At 29.6% G+C, this 13,836-nt stretch overlaps 1 long non-coding RNA gene across 1 annotated transcript; it reads left to right on the plus strand.

Annotated features, from left to right (window-relative positions):
* Window positions 1-2,766, plus strand: LOC110271913. Its single transcript, XR_002362772.1, has 2 exons — window positions 1-723; window positions 2,679-2,766. It is a non-coding gene; the product is annotated as an uncharacterized LOC110271913 (long non-coding RNA).

Below are 13,836 nucleotides of genomic sequence, written 5' to 3' on the forward strand. Positions count from 1 at the left end.
ATTAAACACAAAATCCTAATTCTCTTGTACCCAACCCTAGCCGCCACTAACATTTTCCTTATCACAGACACACGGTAGAAAAAAGAAAAAAAAAGAAACAAAAGAAAGGGAAGAACGAAGTGGGGACAGGGAAATCAGGGAAGAAAAAAAGAAAGAAAGGGAAAGAATAGAAAGGGGGAAAACAGGGGAAGCTTGAAGAAAGAAAGATAGGGAAGGGAGAAAGAGGTATCGAGGGAGAAGAGAGGAGGAACGGCTCCGGCGAGGAGCCCACAGTCGCTGCCGTCGCGTCGCCAAAGGGATCAGAGCCGCGAAGAGAGAGAGCTCAGGAGAGAGAGGAGCGTCACCATCGTTGTCACGGTCGCAGGCGTGAAGGCCGCCGCTGTCGCCGCGCCTTGCCTAGTCGCCGTTGAGATGGCTGAGCGCAAGGAAGAAGTAGCTTTCGTCGTCACCAAGCCGTCACTGCCGGTCCATCCACGAGCCGCCACCAGAGTCGTGAACGAACAGAGGAGGAGAAGAACGCGTGGTGGTGGGTGTTCTCTTAGCCATCGCCGTCGAAGGATGCTCCACCGCCGCCGTTGAAGGAACTATCGCCACGAGAGCCCTAGCCATCGTCGCTGTGGGAGCTCGCCACCACTGTGAAAATGAACCGAGGTAAGCATTTGAAGATTTTGTTGTAAACCTCACCGTCAAGCCTAGAAGGAGTCGCCGCTGTTGTTGTCTCGGGTAGCACTATTCTTCCTATTTTGATTTCAACTCCTTTAATTCTGAAATTTATAATGTTTCTGCCTTTGTTCTACTGCTATTTGGTTTCCTTGTGCTACCTTTACTCTAATTACAGAACTATGTTTTCATTCTAGCCACTGTCGATTTATCTATTGCAAAGTCATAATTGATAATGGAACTGCTAAGATCGTTGCTACGGCCATGAATTGGGGATAAAGGGGATTATTGAGTTAAATTCTACGATTGAGACATTGAGATAGGGGCGCTTTTCTTAAACTTGTTTACTTTCCAGAGTTGTTATAAATCGATATTAATGCGTAGAATACATTTTTGGTGATTTCGTAAGTCTTATGAATTGAATTGAGTTGTTTTGGATGAATGAGGTTATTAGTTATATTGATTGATTGATCGATTGAGAACGTTGAATATTCTGATTAGTTGACTGATGTTGTTAAAGTAGTTTTTCTAGAGTTATTGGAAGAGATTTAATAATGGCATTTAGTTTAATTTTGGAAACGATTCGATTTTAGGAAATGTTTAGTATTGAAATTTGATTTGATATTGAACCCGATTTGATATCGGAATTTGATTTTAAAAACAAATTTAGAAAGGACTTGATATTTGAAAACGGTTTGTTTATTAAGAATAATTTACTATTTTAGAAATGGTTCGAACAGGGTTTGAGGAACGGTTTGGTTTGAAACTGTTTGAGAAAACCGAGAATTCTTAATTATTGACTAATGCTGTTGAATGAGGTTGATTTGGATTGCGATTTATAGGATTGGTTGATTGAATTCTGGATTTTGCAATTTCCTTGTGTTGAGTGTGGTTGTTGTGAAAATTATTATTGGAAGTGATTTGAATGATTAACAGGTGTTTGTTTTGGTTTGGTTGGAACCCGAAAAGGGTGGCAAAGTCCGAGTTTTAGAGGAGATGCTGCCGAAATTTTATAAAATTGAAAGTTTCGTTTGAAGTAATTATCTAAAAAGATTTGGTTTTAAACGTTATATATTTTAAGATTGATTTATTTAAAAGAAGGAATTATGTCTTGAATTGGAATTGTTAATGAACGGAATGGAAAGAAGGATGATGAGGATTTTCTTTGAAACATGGGTTTTGAATGAAATTGGAAATGAGATTTGAGTTGATGAATGATGATGATGTTGAGAATGTTGAAATATGATCTTTGAATTACTCATGTGGCTTATGAATTTGAATTATCTGAGATACGAGGTTCCCTGGATAAAGTACCATGGCTTGCCACCACGTGTACCAGGTTGAAAACTCGATACTCTGATGACCCTACGACGTAAGTGTGACCGGGCACTATATAAATTCCCAGGAATGTTACCCCCATTGAGCAATATTGATTATTTGAGAAAAAAGCTATGCATAGACTCTTGGGGATGCACGTCGGGGGACAGTCTAAGGACAATTCAGACTTGTCGGGTTGGCTGGATAACCGACAGATGAGCCTCATCAGCCATAGGACAGGCATGCATCATATGAATTTGTATGCTTTGCTTGGGTTTGAACTTGTTTTGGTTTGCCTAATTGCTAAACTGTTCTTAACTGCTACTTGAACTATTTGCTGTAACTGCTACCTACTTGTGCTTTCCTTGTCTGTCTTGCCTGTGTTTGTCCTTGCGTGCTACATTTGAGAATGAACCTTGGTGTTGAATTAATGATTGTGTTGTTTGATTGCGTGGTTGGTTTCTGATTGAGATTTTCTTATAAGAAAGGAAAAGTTTCGAATTTCGGAAAGATTAAATCTTGTTGTTTTGAAAAAGTTTTGAACGATTACCTACTGGTTTTTAAAAGATTCATAAGGCAATGATAATCATTGAGCTTGAAAATAGTATTTCTTATTAAATATCTTTCTATGACAACTTTGAAACTCCGGTGGTGAGACCGTGTGGTTAGGTTCTCACCCCCTACAGCTTTACCCTTTTCAGGAACCAAATGAAGAGGCATTAAGGAGAGTTATACTGTGTTTGGTTTATATGTTATTGTATTAATTAGATTATTTTCTTCCCTCGTCTTTGTTATTACAAATTTGTAAGAGGGATAGGAGTTGTATGTTTTATATGTATATTATATTATGAGTTATTATGTAAGGAGTTTTGTATATGAATCTATGCCTGCTTGTATTTTTCTTAAGATAAAGTATTTATTTCCGGTTTTCAAAGAAATCAGCGATACAGTGTCGAGTCACAGGCTCCTATTTTAGTATTTAGTATGTAAAGTAGTCGTAATACTTCTTCCTATTAGAGTGGCGCAGCCGGAAGCGTGACTTCTGATAGTGAGGGTATTACATACCCACCCCAGGGTATATACATATAAACACCTTTTATGGATTAGAATTTGCCTCACATAACAGATTCAATGATTAGTCTGAGTCCATACTCCATAGCCACGCCAGAGAGACTCAGTCATCCTCACCCAGAATCTTCTTCTTCTCGGCTTCTCTACAGAAAACCTCACAGCTCTCATTGTCGTCACGGCTTCTGTCGTCTCACTACTGACCCTGTCACTGCCTACCTTCATAGCTCTCGTCGTTGCCGCTGCTGAGCCTGTCATCGTCGTTGTTGAGCCCATCACTACCTTCCTGACAGGGACGGATGCAAGTGCAGTGGTATGGGGACAAGCGCCCCCACTACAATTTGAAATTTTTTTGAGTAGTATATGATAATATTTATTTGCCCCCATTAGATTATTAAATTTGACCCCACAATAATTTTTTACTCAACTTTTGATACTTAATCATCAATTTAAAAATTTTATATTAGATATTCGTTAGAATGATCACTTCTCAAATTTAAACAAAATTAGTGTTCTTTTTTAAAAATCAAGTCAAAATAATATTATTTATCTTCTTTTCGAATTAGCTTTAATTTTTGCGTAGCAACTATATTAATTGAAAGAACTTTTTTTAACTATGAATATCAATAAGGGTCAGCTTCTAATTGTGTTGGGAAGTGAATTTTTAAATAATTGTTTAGTAATATATATGGAAAGAGAGAAATTTTGATGGTAGTGTTGAGAAAAAAAATACTTAATTTTTTAAAAATATAAAACCTAAAAGAATAGAATTTTAAATTATATATTATTATTATTTAAATTACTATTTTAGTGTTTTAATTTATATATTAGATATTTTGAAGGCTAATCATATTTTACAATAACAAAATATAATCATAACAATAATTATGCTATATGTACATAAAAAATAATTATCTATATAAAATATATATTAAAATATAAAATACACATTGAAAATAAGTTAAACAATACATGTATTTATACATAGATATATAGTGATTAATAGATAATTTAGTATTTAATTTTTTATATATACATATTATTTTTATTATAAAAATTATTATCATGTTATATAAATTTTGCCCCCACTATCAAAATTTTCTGGATCCGTCACTGCTTCCTGATGAGCCCCTTTTTCTCTAGGTAAATTCCTTAAGCCTGTTGCCGCCTTCCTCCTATTGAGACCCTTTTTTTTAGGTAAATTTCTCTCCCCCTCTCCCATCACATTGTGAGTCTGTTAAGTTATTCTTTTCTTCTTCCACAGTCTCATCACTTGGTCGCAGCTTTGTGTGAGTCTGTTACCAGAGGCCCTTCCTCCCGAGCGTGTCGCTGTCTTCCTCCTCTATTTATCTGTCCGCAGATAAGTTCCCCTCTCTCTCTCACACGTTATGAATGACTGAATCTGTATTTCATTGAATCTCTACTTGGTGAAGTTGTGAGTTTGTGTTGTAATTTTATTGATGAAGTTGTGAATTTGTGTTGCAATTTTGTTTATATATGTGCAGTGGGTCTAATCTATATTTCAATGATTTCTGTCCATATTATATACTAATATTTTTCATGATTGATTCTAAGATTATTTTATATAAAAATAAATATGTTTCATGATTGATTCTTTATTGAAGTATGAATGTTCTCATTACATAAAGTTCATTTTGTATTTTTTATTTTAAATCGTTATTAACTTTGGGTTCTAATTACTGATGTTAGTATGTTGCAATAGTTTATATACGTTGATTGAGAATTAGAACTTTTGTGATTTTGGTTGATTTATATATGTGCAATAGATCTAACTACTGATGTTGTAATTGTTTGCTCAATTTTTTCAATAAGTACTTTATATATGGTTTGTTTAGATTTTTTAATTTTTTTTAATATAGGTGCTTTAAGATTATTTCATGGCTAGTAATGTTAGAGAGGACGCACAAAACAACAGTGTTGCTCCTAATGATATTGAGATTGACATTAATAGTAATGCTAATACACTTCATGTTAAATTTGTAATGATCGGACATTAATTTTGTTTATTTCATGTTATTTGACATTATATGAATTTTATGTTTGTAGTTTAATTTATGTATAAATTTTAATTTTTTTTAATCTTAATTTAGGTATGAATATGTAAATTTTAAAGTATTGTTTAATTGTTATAGGATGGGTAAGAGTGGGGAGGATACTTGCAGGGAAAGGATTAGGGTACAACATTTTACTACTCACAGGAAAGGGTTAGGGTACAATATTTTACTATCCGCAGGTATAGGTGGAGCGAGTAGTTGAGAAGTTTAAGGACGGCGGGCAGGGTCGGGTAAGGCAAAAATCCGCATCACTGCCACTATACGCACGTAGTGGATTAGTTCTCGATCTGTCCAGTTAAAAAAACACCATAGAAAATAAATAGATTTTTTAAGTAGAATAATTTCTCATTGATAACAATATTTATGGAGATTTATTTTTGTTAAAATTTATCTGCAATAATTTTATTTGTTAGCATCATATTCATTCTTGAAGTCAAAACAATATCATCAATATTGTTACCTGTTAAAATTTCACATTTTATGATATGATTTTTAAGTTTTCAAACTCAGACTTATGCCATTACAAAAGCAATTAAGTTAGTTAATATTCCTTAATAACATTACTGGAACACCACTGTTGAGTATCAGTTTGTGGGAAGAGAAACTAATAAAAATTTTTGTTATTGGATATATAATTTATTCTATTGTAAAATGAATTATTATTTTACTAAATTACTAAATACATTTTCTTTTAATTTCTTACACCATTTTATTTGACAGTGTTCTCATGCAGTGCACGAAATAATTAATAAAAATATATGAAGCTTTTTTTATAAAATTAAACAAAAAACATATAACAATTATTACTATAAATATTTTATAAAGTTATAATTAAAATCAAAGGTTAACAGTTTTTAATGTTAAAAATATTAAAAATAATTAGTATTTATTTTAATCAATTTGAGTTGGTTGAGTAGTTATCTCACTCATCTATTTATGGAAGTATTTTTGAATCTCGCTTATGTATATAACAACTCATTGGCTAGCAACAGACCCTTGATAAATAGAGTTTCAATCCGTGGTGGATTAATTCTCGACTTGCCGAGTTGAAAAATACGGGGAAAAAAATAGTATTTGTCTTGAAAGTAGAACAATTATCATTGATAGCAATACTTGTGGAGATTTGTCTTTGTCGAAATTTAAATATGACAACTTTATTTATTGGTATCATATTCATTCATGAAGTCAAAACAATATGATCAACGTTGTTATCGGTTAATATTTCATATTTTATGATATGATTTTCAAGTTTTTAAACTTATATATAAACTTATTTCTTTACAAAAGCTATTAGATTGATTAATATTCCTTAGTAATATTACTAAAACACTATCGTTGAGTATTAATTTGTGTGAAAAAATCATAATATGATGAATAAAATAATTTTCCCATTTTTTCTCCCATTTTTATACCAGTTTATTTCGCAATAATTATCGTTAAAAAAAATGAATGACTACACTATCTTATAATATGATGTATAAAATAATTTTTTATTTTAAAATTAATTCTGGTTAGTGAAAAAAATTCAAAATATTTTCTTACACAAATTTAAATTTAAATTTGAATTCAGAATTAATTAACAACTCACCTTTTTTAAAACTTTAATAACAAAAACAAAATTAATTCTCTTACCGGTACTTCCGGTTACTTTTTACCTGAAAACCGACAAGAGGGTCCTTTCAGTCACACGAGAGAATGGTGTTATTATTTTCTAATAGTCAGGGGGCGCCAAGTCCTTTTCTAGATGATTAGGGACTAAATATTTTAATAATAGGATTACACGTAGAGACTAAATATTCTTTTTAGATTTTTAGAAGTGATATTTGTTTCATTCAAATGTTCGTGATATGACGAATTAATTTTAATTTAATTTTACGTATTTTAATTTTGTCTATTTAGTTACTAATTTGAATTTTATGTCAGAAGATTTAGAGTTTTCTTTATTTAACCTAAAATTGAGTGAGTTTCTTCGATTTAATTCTAAACCAGTGAACAAATTAGATTGAGGTATTTCTTTCTCGTTGCATCAAGAAATTGAATAAAAAATCAACTGATTCTCTTTATATTCAATTTCTTGATGCAACAAGAAAGAAATACCTCAATCTAATTTGTTCACTGGTTTGAAAATTAAATCGAAGAAACTCACTCAACTTTAGGTTAAATAAAGAAAACTCTAAATCTTCTGACATAAAATTCAAATTACTAACTAAATAAACAAAATTAAAATACGTAAAATTAAATTAAAATTAATTCGTCATATCACGAATATTTGAATGAAACAAATATCACTTCTAAAAATTTAAAAAGAATATTTAGTCTCTACGTGTAACCCTACTATTAAATTATGGTTGATGAATTTAATTCCACTAATAAGAAAAGTAGTTTAATTTTTCTAGAAAAAGGTGTATGGAATAATAATCTTGGACTAACTTTTTTTTATTTAGGTTCAACAATATAGAACATAAATGTCATTCTTAAAACCTTGAATCCAAGACATAATAATGTTTAATCAACCCAAATAATTATCACTTTTATGTTAAGTCTCGTTGTTAATGATTTCGTGCTATCTATTAAGTTTAACGTTGTTTGCTCTCCGTCCACATGTAAAATATGGCAGAATGCATTATATGCAAAACTTAAAACAATGCTTTTTTTTATATTTATTTTCTAATTTTAAGTAAAATCTCCCCCGGTCCTCTCACCATTAGAAAATAACAACACGGTCCTTATCCATTCTCTCCGTGTGACCGAAAAGATCCTCTTAACCGAAAGTACCGGTAAGAGGGTCCTTTTGGTCACACGGAGAGAATGGTTAAGGACCGCGTTGTTAATTTCTAATGGTGAGGGAGCGTCATGTCAATTTCGTAAATGGTTAGGGATTGGGGAGGGGTTTTACTCTTATTATTATTATTATTATTTGTTTATTTTATTGCATTAGTAAATAATATTTAGACTAAAAGAGAAAAAATATAATTAAAATGTTTTAGTTTGATTAAAAAATTTTTTGTGAGCATATCTAACCTTTATATATATTAAATATAATAATATTTAATAGTATAGTATGTTTTGCAACAATAACTCAAAACATTAACTCAAGTGAGCAAGATCAACCTAGGTCCATTGTCTGGATTCTAAATCCGAATTAGGTTCATTATCTTGGGACTCAATGCAGATGAAGTCCACATGTCCCATCTCAAATCGGCTCAAATTGAATTTTCGTTGTTAGTTAGAGATGGTAATGGATGCTCGTGTGGACGCGGCAGACTTTCATTCCCGTTCTTTGCTCCTATTTTAAAAAAATATCCTCCATCCCCTCTCCATTTTCGTCGCAAGTTCCTCTTTAATTATCCCCTTAAGAAATGCAGATACCCACAGTTATCTATAGATATTTTTTAAATTTTCTTTTAAATAAAAAAATTATAATATAATAATAATAAAATAATTAATTCAATATAATTCAACACAATTCATAATATATTCATTATAATAAATAACATTTCAAAAAAAAATATAAAAATATCTTCCAACAAATTACATAACATAATTTTTTGCAACGAAACTGAGCGGTGTAGCGACAAATTTAAGAGGCAGAAAAAGTGAGTTAGAGAGAAATGCAAAATCAAGACTAAAGATGTGTCTAAAAAAAGTGTTCGAATTGGAGGCAAGAATTAAGGTTACTAAATTCAAGAATATATATATCTTAGAAAAAATCGGTAATTTTATATTCGCGTTGTTTTAAGAGGTCTTATGGAGAGGGTAACTATGTCCCCGTCCCGTCCATTTCATGTTGATAGGTTCCCACAATCCCACCCATGAACATTTGACATATTTCTATTAAGTCCCAAATCGCGATTAATCTCTACAAATATCTATTTGGCTGTTTGTTTGTTTTTATCATTCTAATTGTTAGTATTCGTCGGTTCGTGACGTGGAATTATACCAGCCACTTAGTCAATTCTTAGATAACCAAAGTTCAGGTTATATCATTCTCATAAAATTACATGTATCTTATTATAATAATATTAATAAAAAATAAAATATTTAAATACTAAATGAGTCACATTTTTTATATATATAACAATGGCTAATATCACATTTTATAACTTGTGAAATCATATTATAAACTATTGATAAGTTTGGATTATAAATATAAATTGAAAAAATTTAACTATAAATTTAAATGGCCTTATTTTTAAACTGTATAATTTAATAATTTTTTTCAATTTCTATACTAATAATATTAATTCTTCTAATTTTTTTAGTCTATGTTTCCAATATATTGTTCCTTTAGAAATATTCAATTACATAAATACTATCTACTTCGTTATACAACAGTCCAGAATCTTAATCATTTGACTTCTAAGGCGAGAACCTCTATATTTTTAAAAATGTGATGAAATTTCTTTATCTATATCACCATCTCATAACAAAATATACCAACCTCTAAATGGAGATCGAAATCAATAATCAAATGAAAAAAAAAAAGAAAAAAGACAAATACATGAAAGTCTAACTACTATGATACATAGATAAATGTTGAAGTACAATTACATAAGAATTTTTCTAAGCCATAATTCAAATTCACCTATCCATTTTATCAATTAACAACATATTCGAGCGTTACAATCTTTGTAGGCCGTCACGTAGACTTTCAAACACCTAAATTAAAGCCCTCATTTTCTTTAGTGTAAGTCATGCAAATCTCCCAATTCATAGACTTCACCATGCTCTCAAGCTCATTAATTACCTCAGCAGTGTCTCGAATAATAAGTATACTTTTGGGTCTCAGAATTTGATCAATCTCAGCCACAACAACTTGAAAATTGCACCTAAGAGACCAATAAATATATTAACAAAATGACACAGAAGGGACGAATCTAAGTATAGAGGTGTGGGGCAAGCGCCCCACTACAATTTGGAATTTTTTTGAGTAGTATATGATAATAATATTTATTTGCCCCCACTAAATTATTAAATTTGACCCCACAATCATTTTTTATTCAACTTTTGGTATTTAATCATTAAATTTAAAAATTTTATATTAGATATTCGTTAGAATGATCAATTCTCAGATTTAAATAAAATTAGTGTTCTTTTTTAAAAATTAACTCAAAGAAATATTATTTATCTTCTTTTCAAATTAGCTTTAATTTTTGTGTAGCAACTGTATTAATTGAAAGAACTTTTGTAACTATGAATATCAATAAGAGTCGGTTTCTAATTGTGTTGGGAAGTGAATTTCTAAATAATTGTTTAGTAATATATATGGAAAGAGAGAAATTTCGATAGCAGTGTTAAAGAGAAAAATTACTTAATTTTTTAAAAATATAAAACCTAAAATAATAGAATTTTAAATTATATATTATTATTTAAATTACTATTTTAGTGTTTTAATTTGTATATTAGATATTTTGAAGACTAATCATATTTTACAATAATAAAATATAATCATAACAATAATTATGCTATATATAATAAAAAATAATTATCTATTAAAATATATATTAAAATATAAAATACACAATAAAAATAAGTTAAACAATATATGTATTTATACATAGATATATAGTGATTAATAGATAATTTAATATTTAATTTTTTAATATACATATTATTTTTATTATAAAAATTATTACTATGTTATATAAATTTTGCCCCACTACTAAAATTTTCTGGATCTGTTGATATGATCTGACAAACTATTGGTTTTGATGAATGAGAAATGAATTAATTATACACACATTTTCTTGAGTCTTGAAAACAGATAATCTGCATGGAGAAAATCGTAGGACCTAGGATAAGTGCTAAACGATTTACACCAATTATGACACATGCCAAAAAGATCACGTTCATGTATAATAGGAAGTGTATCTAGAGTATCTACTGAAACCACATTTATGACCTAAATATTCAAATCTTTCATAGCTGTAACAAACTTGGAGACCAAAAAATAATTATAAAACAAAGGTAGTGACAACGATAGATTTATATAATTTGGATTAACATTTCAAAAGTGATTTTTCTTATCCTCTGTAGATTGATCTTATATCCATAACATTTTGAATATTTCGCCATTAAATTTCTATCCCAACACGTTTTCAGTGTTCATAGTCCATGCTAAAATTGTCAAGAACAGGCTTTTCATAAACTCCAACTTGAGAATTTGTCAACCATGGTCCATGAATACTTCATGGTTAACATATTATATATAGCTCCGAGTGGGAGTTGGAGGGTCTAGTGGCTTGTATCCACGATAAGTCGATAGTTGCCTTCTTGTCACGACGTCTCATAGGAAGAAAAAAAAATTGTTGTAAAAACTACCAAATAAAAGAGTAATTGATAAAAAAATGAGATCCTCTTCTAATATATATGACCTTTTATAATAATAAAATAAAAATAGAAGGAATGAAATTTAATATTTTTATATTAGAAATAGAATTTAATATTTTTTCTAATAAAATTAAATAATGGATAGAATGTGAGTTAGAGAGAGATGCAAAATCAAGACTAAGGATATGCCTAGAAAAAAAAGTGTTTGAATTGGATGCAAGAATTAAGGTCACTAAATTCAAAAATATATATATTAAAAAAAATCGGTAATTTTATATTCGCGTTGTTTTAACGGGTCTTAAGGAGGGGGTAACTATGCTCCCGTCACTGTCCATTTCATGTGGATAGGTTCCCACAATCCTACCCATGAAAATTTGACATATTTCTATTAAGTCCCAAATCACGATTAATCCCTACTAATATCTATTTGGCTATTTTTTTATCATTTCAATTACTAGCATTCGTCGGTTCGTGACGTGGAATTATACCAGCCACTTAGTCAATTCTTAGATAACCAAAGTTCAGGTTATATCATTCTCATAAAATTACATGTATCTTATTATAATAATATTAATAAAAAATAAAATATTTAAATACTAAATGAGTCACATTTTTCATATAATTAACCATGACTAATATCACATTTTATAACTTGTGAAATCATATTATAAACTATTGATAAGTTTGGATTATAAATATAAATTGAAAAAATTTAACTATAAATTTAAATGGCTTTATTTTTAAACTGTATAATTTAATAATTTTTTTTAATTTCTATACTAATAATGTTAATTCTTCTAACTTTTTTTAGTCTATGTTCCTCAATATATTGTTCCTTTAGAAATATTCAATTACATAAATACTATCTACTTTATTATACAACAGTTCAAAATCTTAATTATTTGGCTTTTAAGGCGAGACCTCTACATTTTTAAGAATTTGATGAAATTTCTTTATCTATATCACCATCTCATAACAAAATATACCAACCTCTAAATGGAGATCGAAATCAATAATCAAATGAAAAAAAAAAAGAAAAAAGACAAATACATGAAAGTCTAACTACTATGATACATAGATAAATGTTGAAGTACAATTACATAAGAATTTTTCTAAGCCATAATTCAAATTCACCTATCCATTTTATCAATTAACAACATATTCGAGCGTTACAATCTTTGTAGGCCGTCACGTAGACTTTCAAACACCTAAATTAAAGCCCTCATTTTCTTTAGTGTAAGTCATGCAAATCTCCCAATTCATAGACTTCACCATGCTCTCAAGCTCATTAATTACCTCAGCAGTGTCTCGAACAATAAGCATACTTTCGAGTCTCAGAATTTGATCAAGCTCAGCCACAACAATTTAAAAATTGCACCTAAGAGACCAATAATATATTAGCAAAATGACACAGATAATTATTGTCTGTTGATATGATCTGACAAACTATTGGTTTTGATGAATGAAAAATGAAATAATTATACACACATTTTCTTGAGTCTTGAAAACAGATAATCTGCATGGAGAAAATCGTAGGACCTAGGATAAGTGCTAAATGATTTATACCAATCGTGATACATGCCAAAACGACCGTGTTCATATATAATAGGAAGTGTATCTGGAGTATCTACTGAAAGTCTGAAACCACATTCATGACCTAAATATTCAAATCTTTTATAACTGCAACAAACCTGGAGACCAAAAAATAATTATAAAACAAAGATAGTGACAATGATAGATTTATATAATTTGGATTAACATTTTAAAGATGATTTTTCTTACACTCTGTAGATTGATCTTATATCCATAACATTTTGAATATTTGGCCATTAAATTTCTATCTCAACACATTTTTAGTGTTCATAGTCCACGTTAAAATTGTCAGGAACAGGCTTTTCATAAACTCCAATTTGAGAATTTGTCAACCATGGTCCATGAATACTTCATCGTTAACATATTATATATAGTTCTGAGTGGAAGTTGTAGGGTCTGGTGGCTTGTATCTACGATAAGTCGATAGTTGCCTTCTTGCCACGACATCTCATAGGAAGAAAAAAAATTATTGTAAAAACTACCAAATAAAAGAGTAATTGATAAAAAAATAAGATCCTCTTCTAATATATATGACTTTTTATAAGGATAAAATAAAAAATAGAAAGAATAAAATTTTGTATTTTTATATTAGAAATAGAATTTAAAATTTATCCTAATAAAATTAAATAATGGATTAGTTATAATTAATATATTTAAATAAATAAAACAAATCAAATAAAAATATTTTTAAGAATTAATCAAATCAATTAGTTAATACAAATAATTAGTATATTTGATTTGATTTGATTTAATTTATTGAATTCAAAAAATAAATCAAGAAATAGTTTATTAA

Source organism: Arachis ipaensis, chromosome B05 (genome assembly GCF_000816755.2).
Source record: "Arachis ipaensis cultivar K30076 chromosome B05, Araip1.1, whole genome shotgun sequence".
Lineage (NCBI taxonomy): Eukaryota > Viridiplantae > Streptophyta > Magnoliopsida > Fabales > Fabaceae > Arachis > Arachis ipaensis.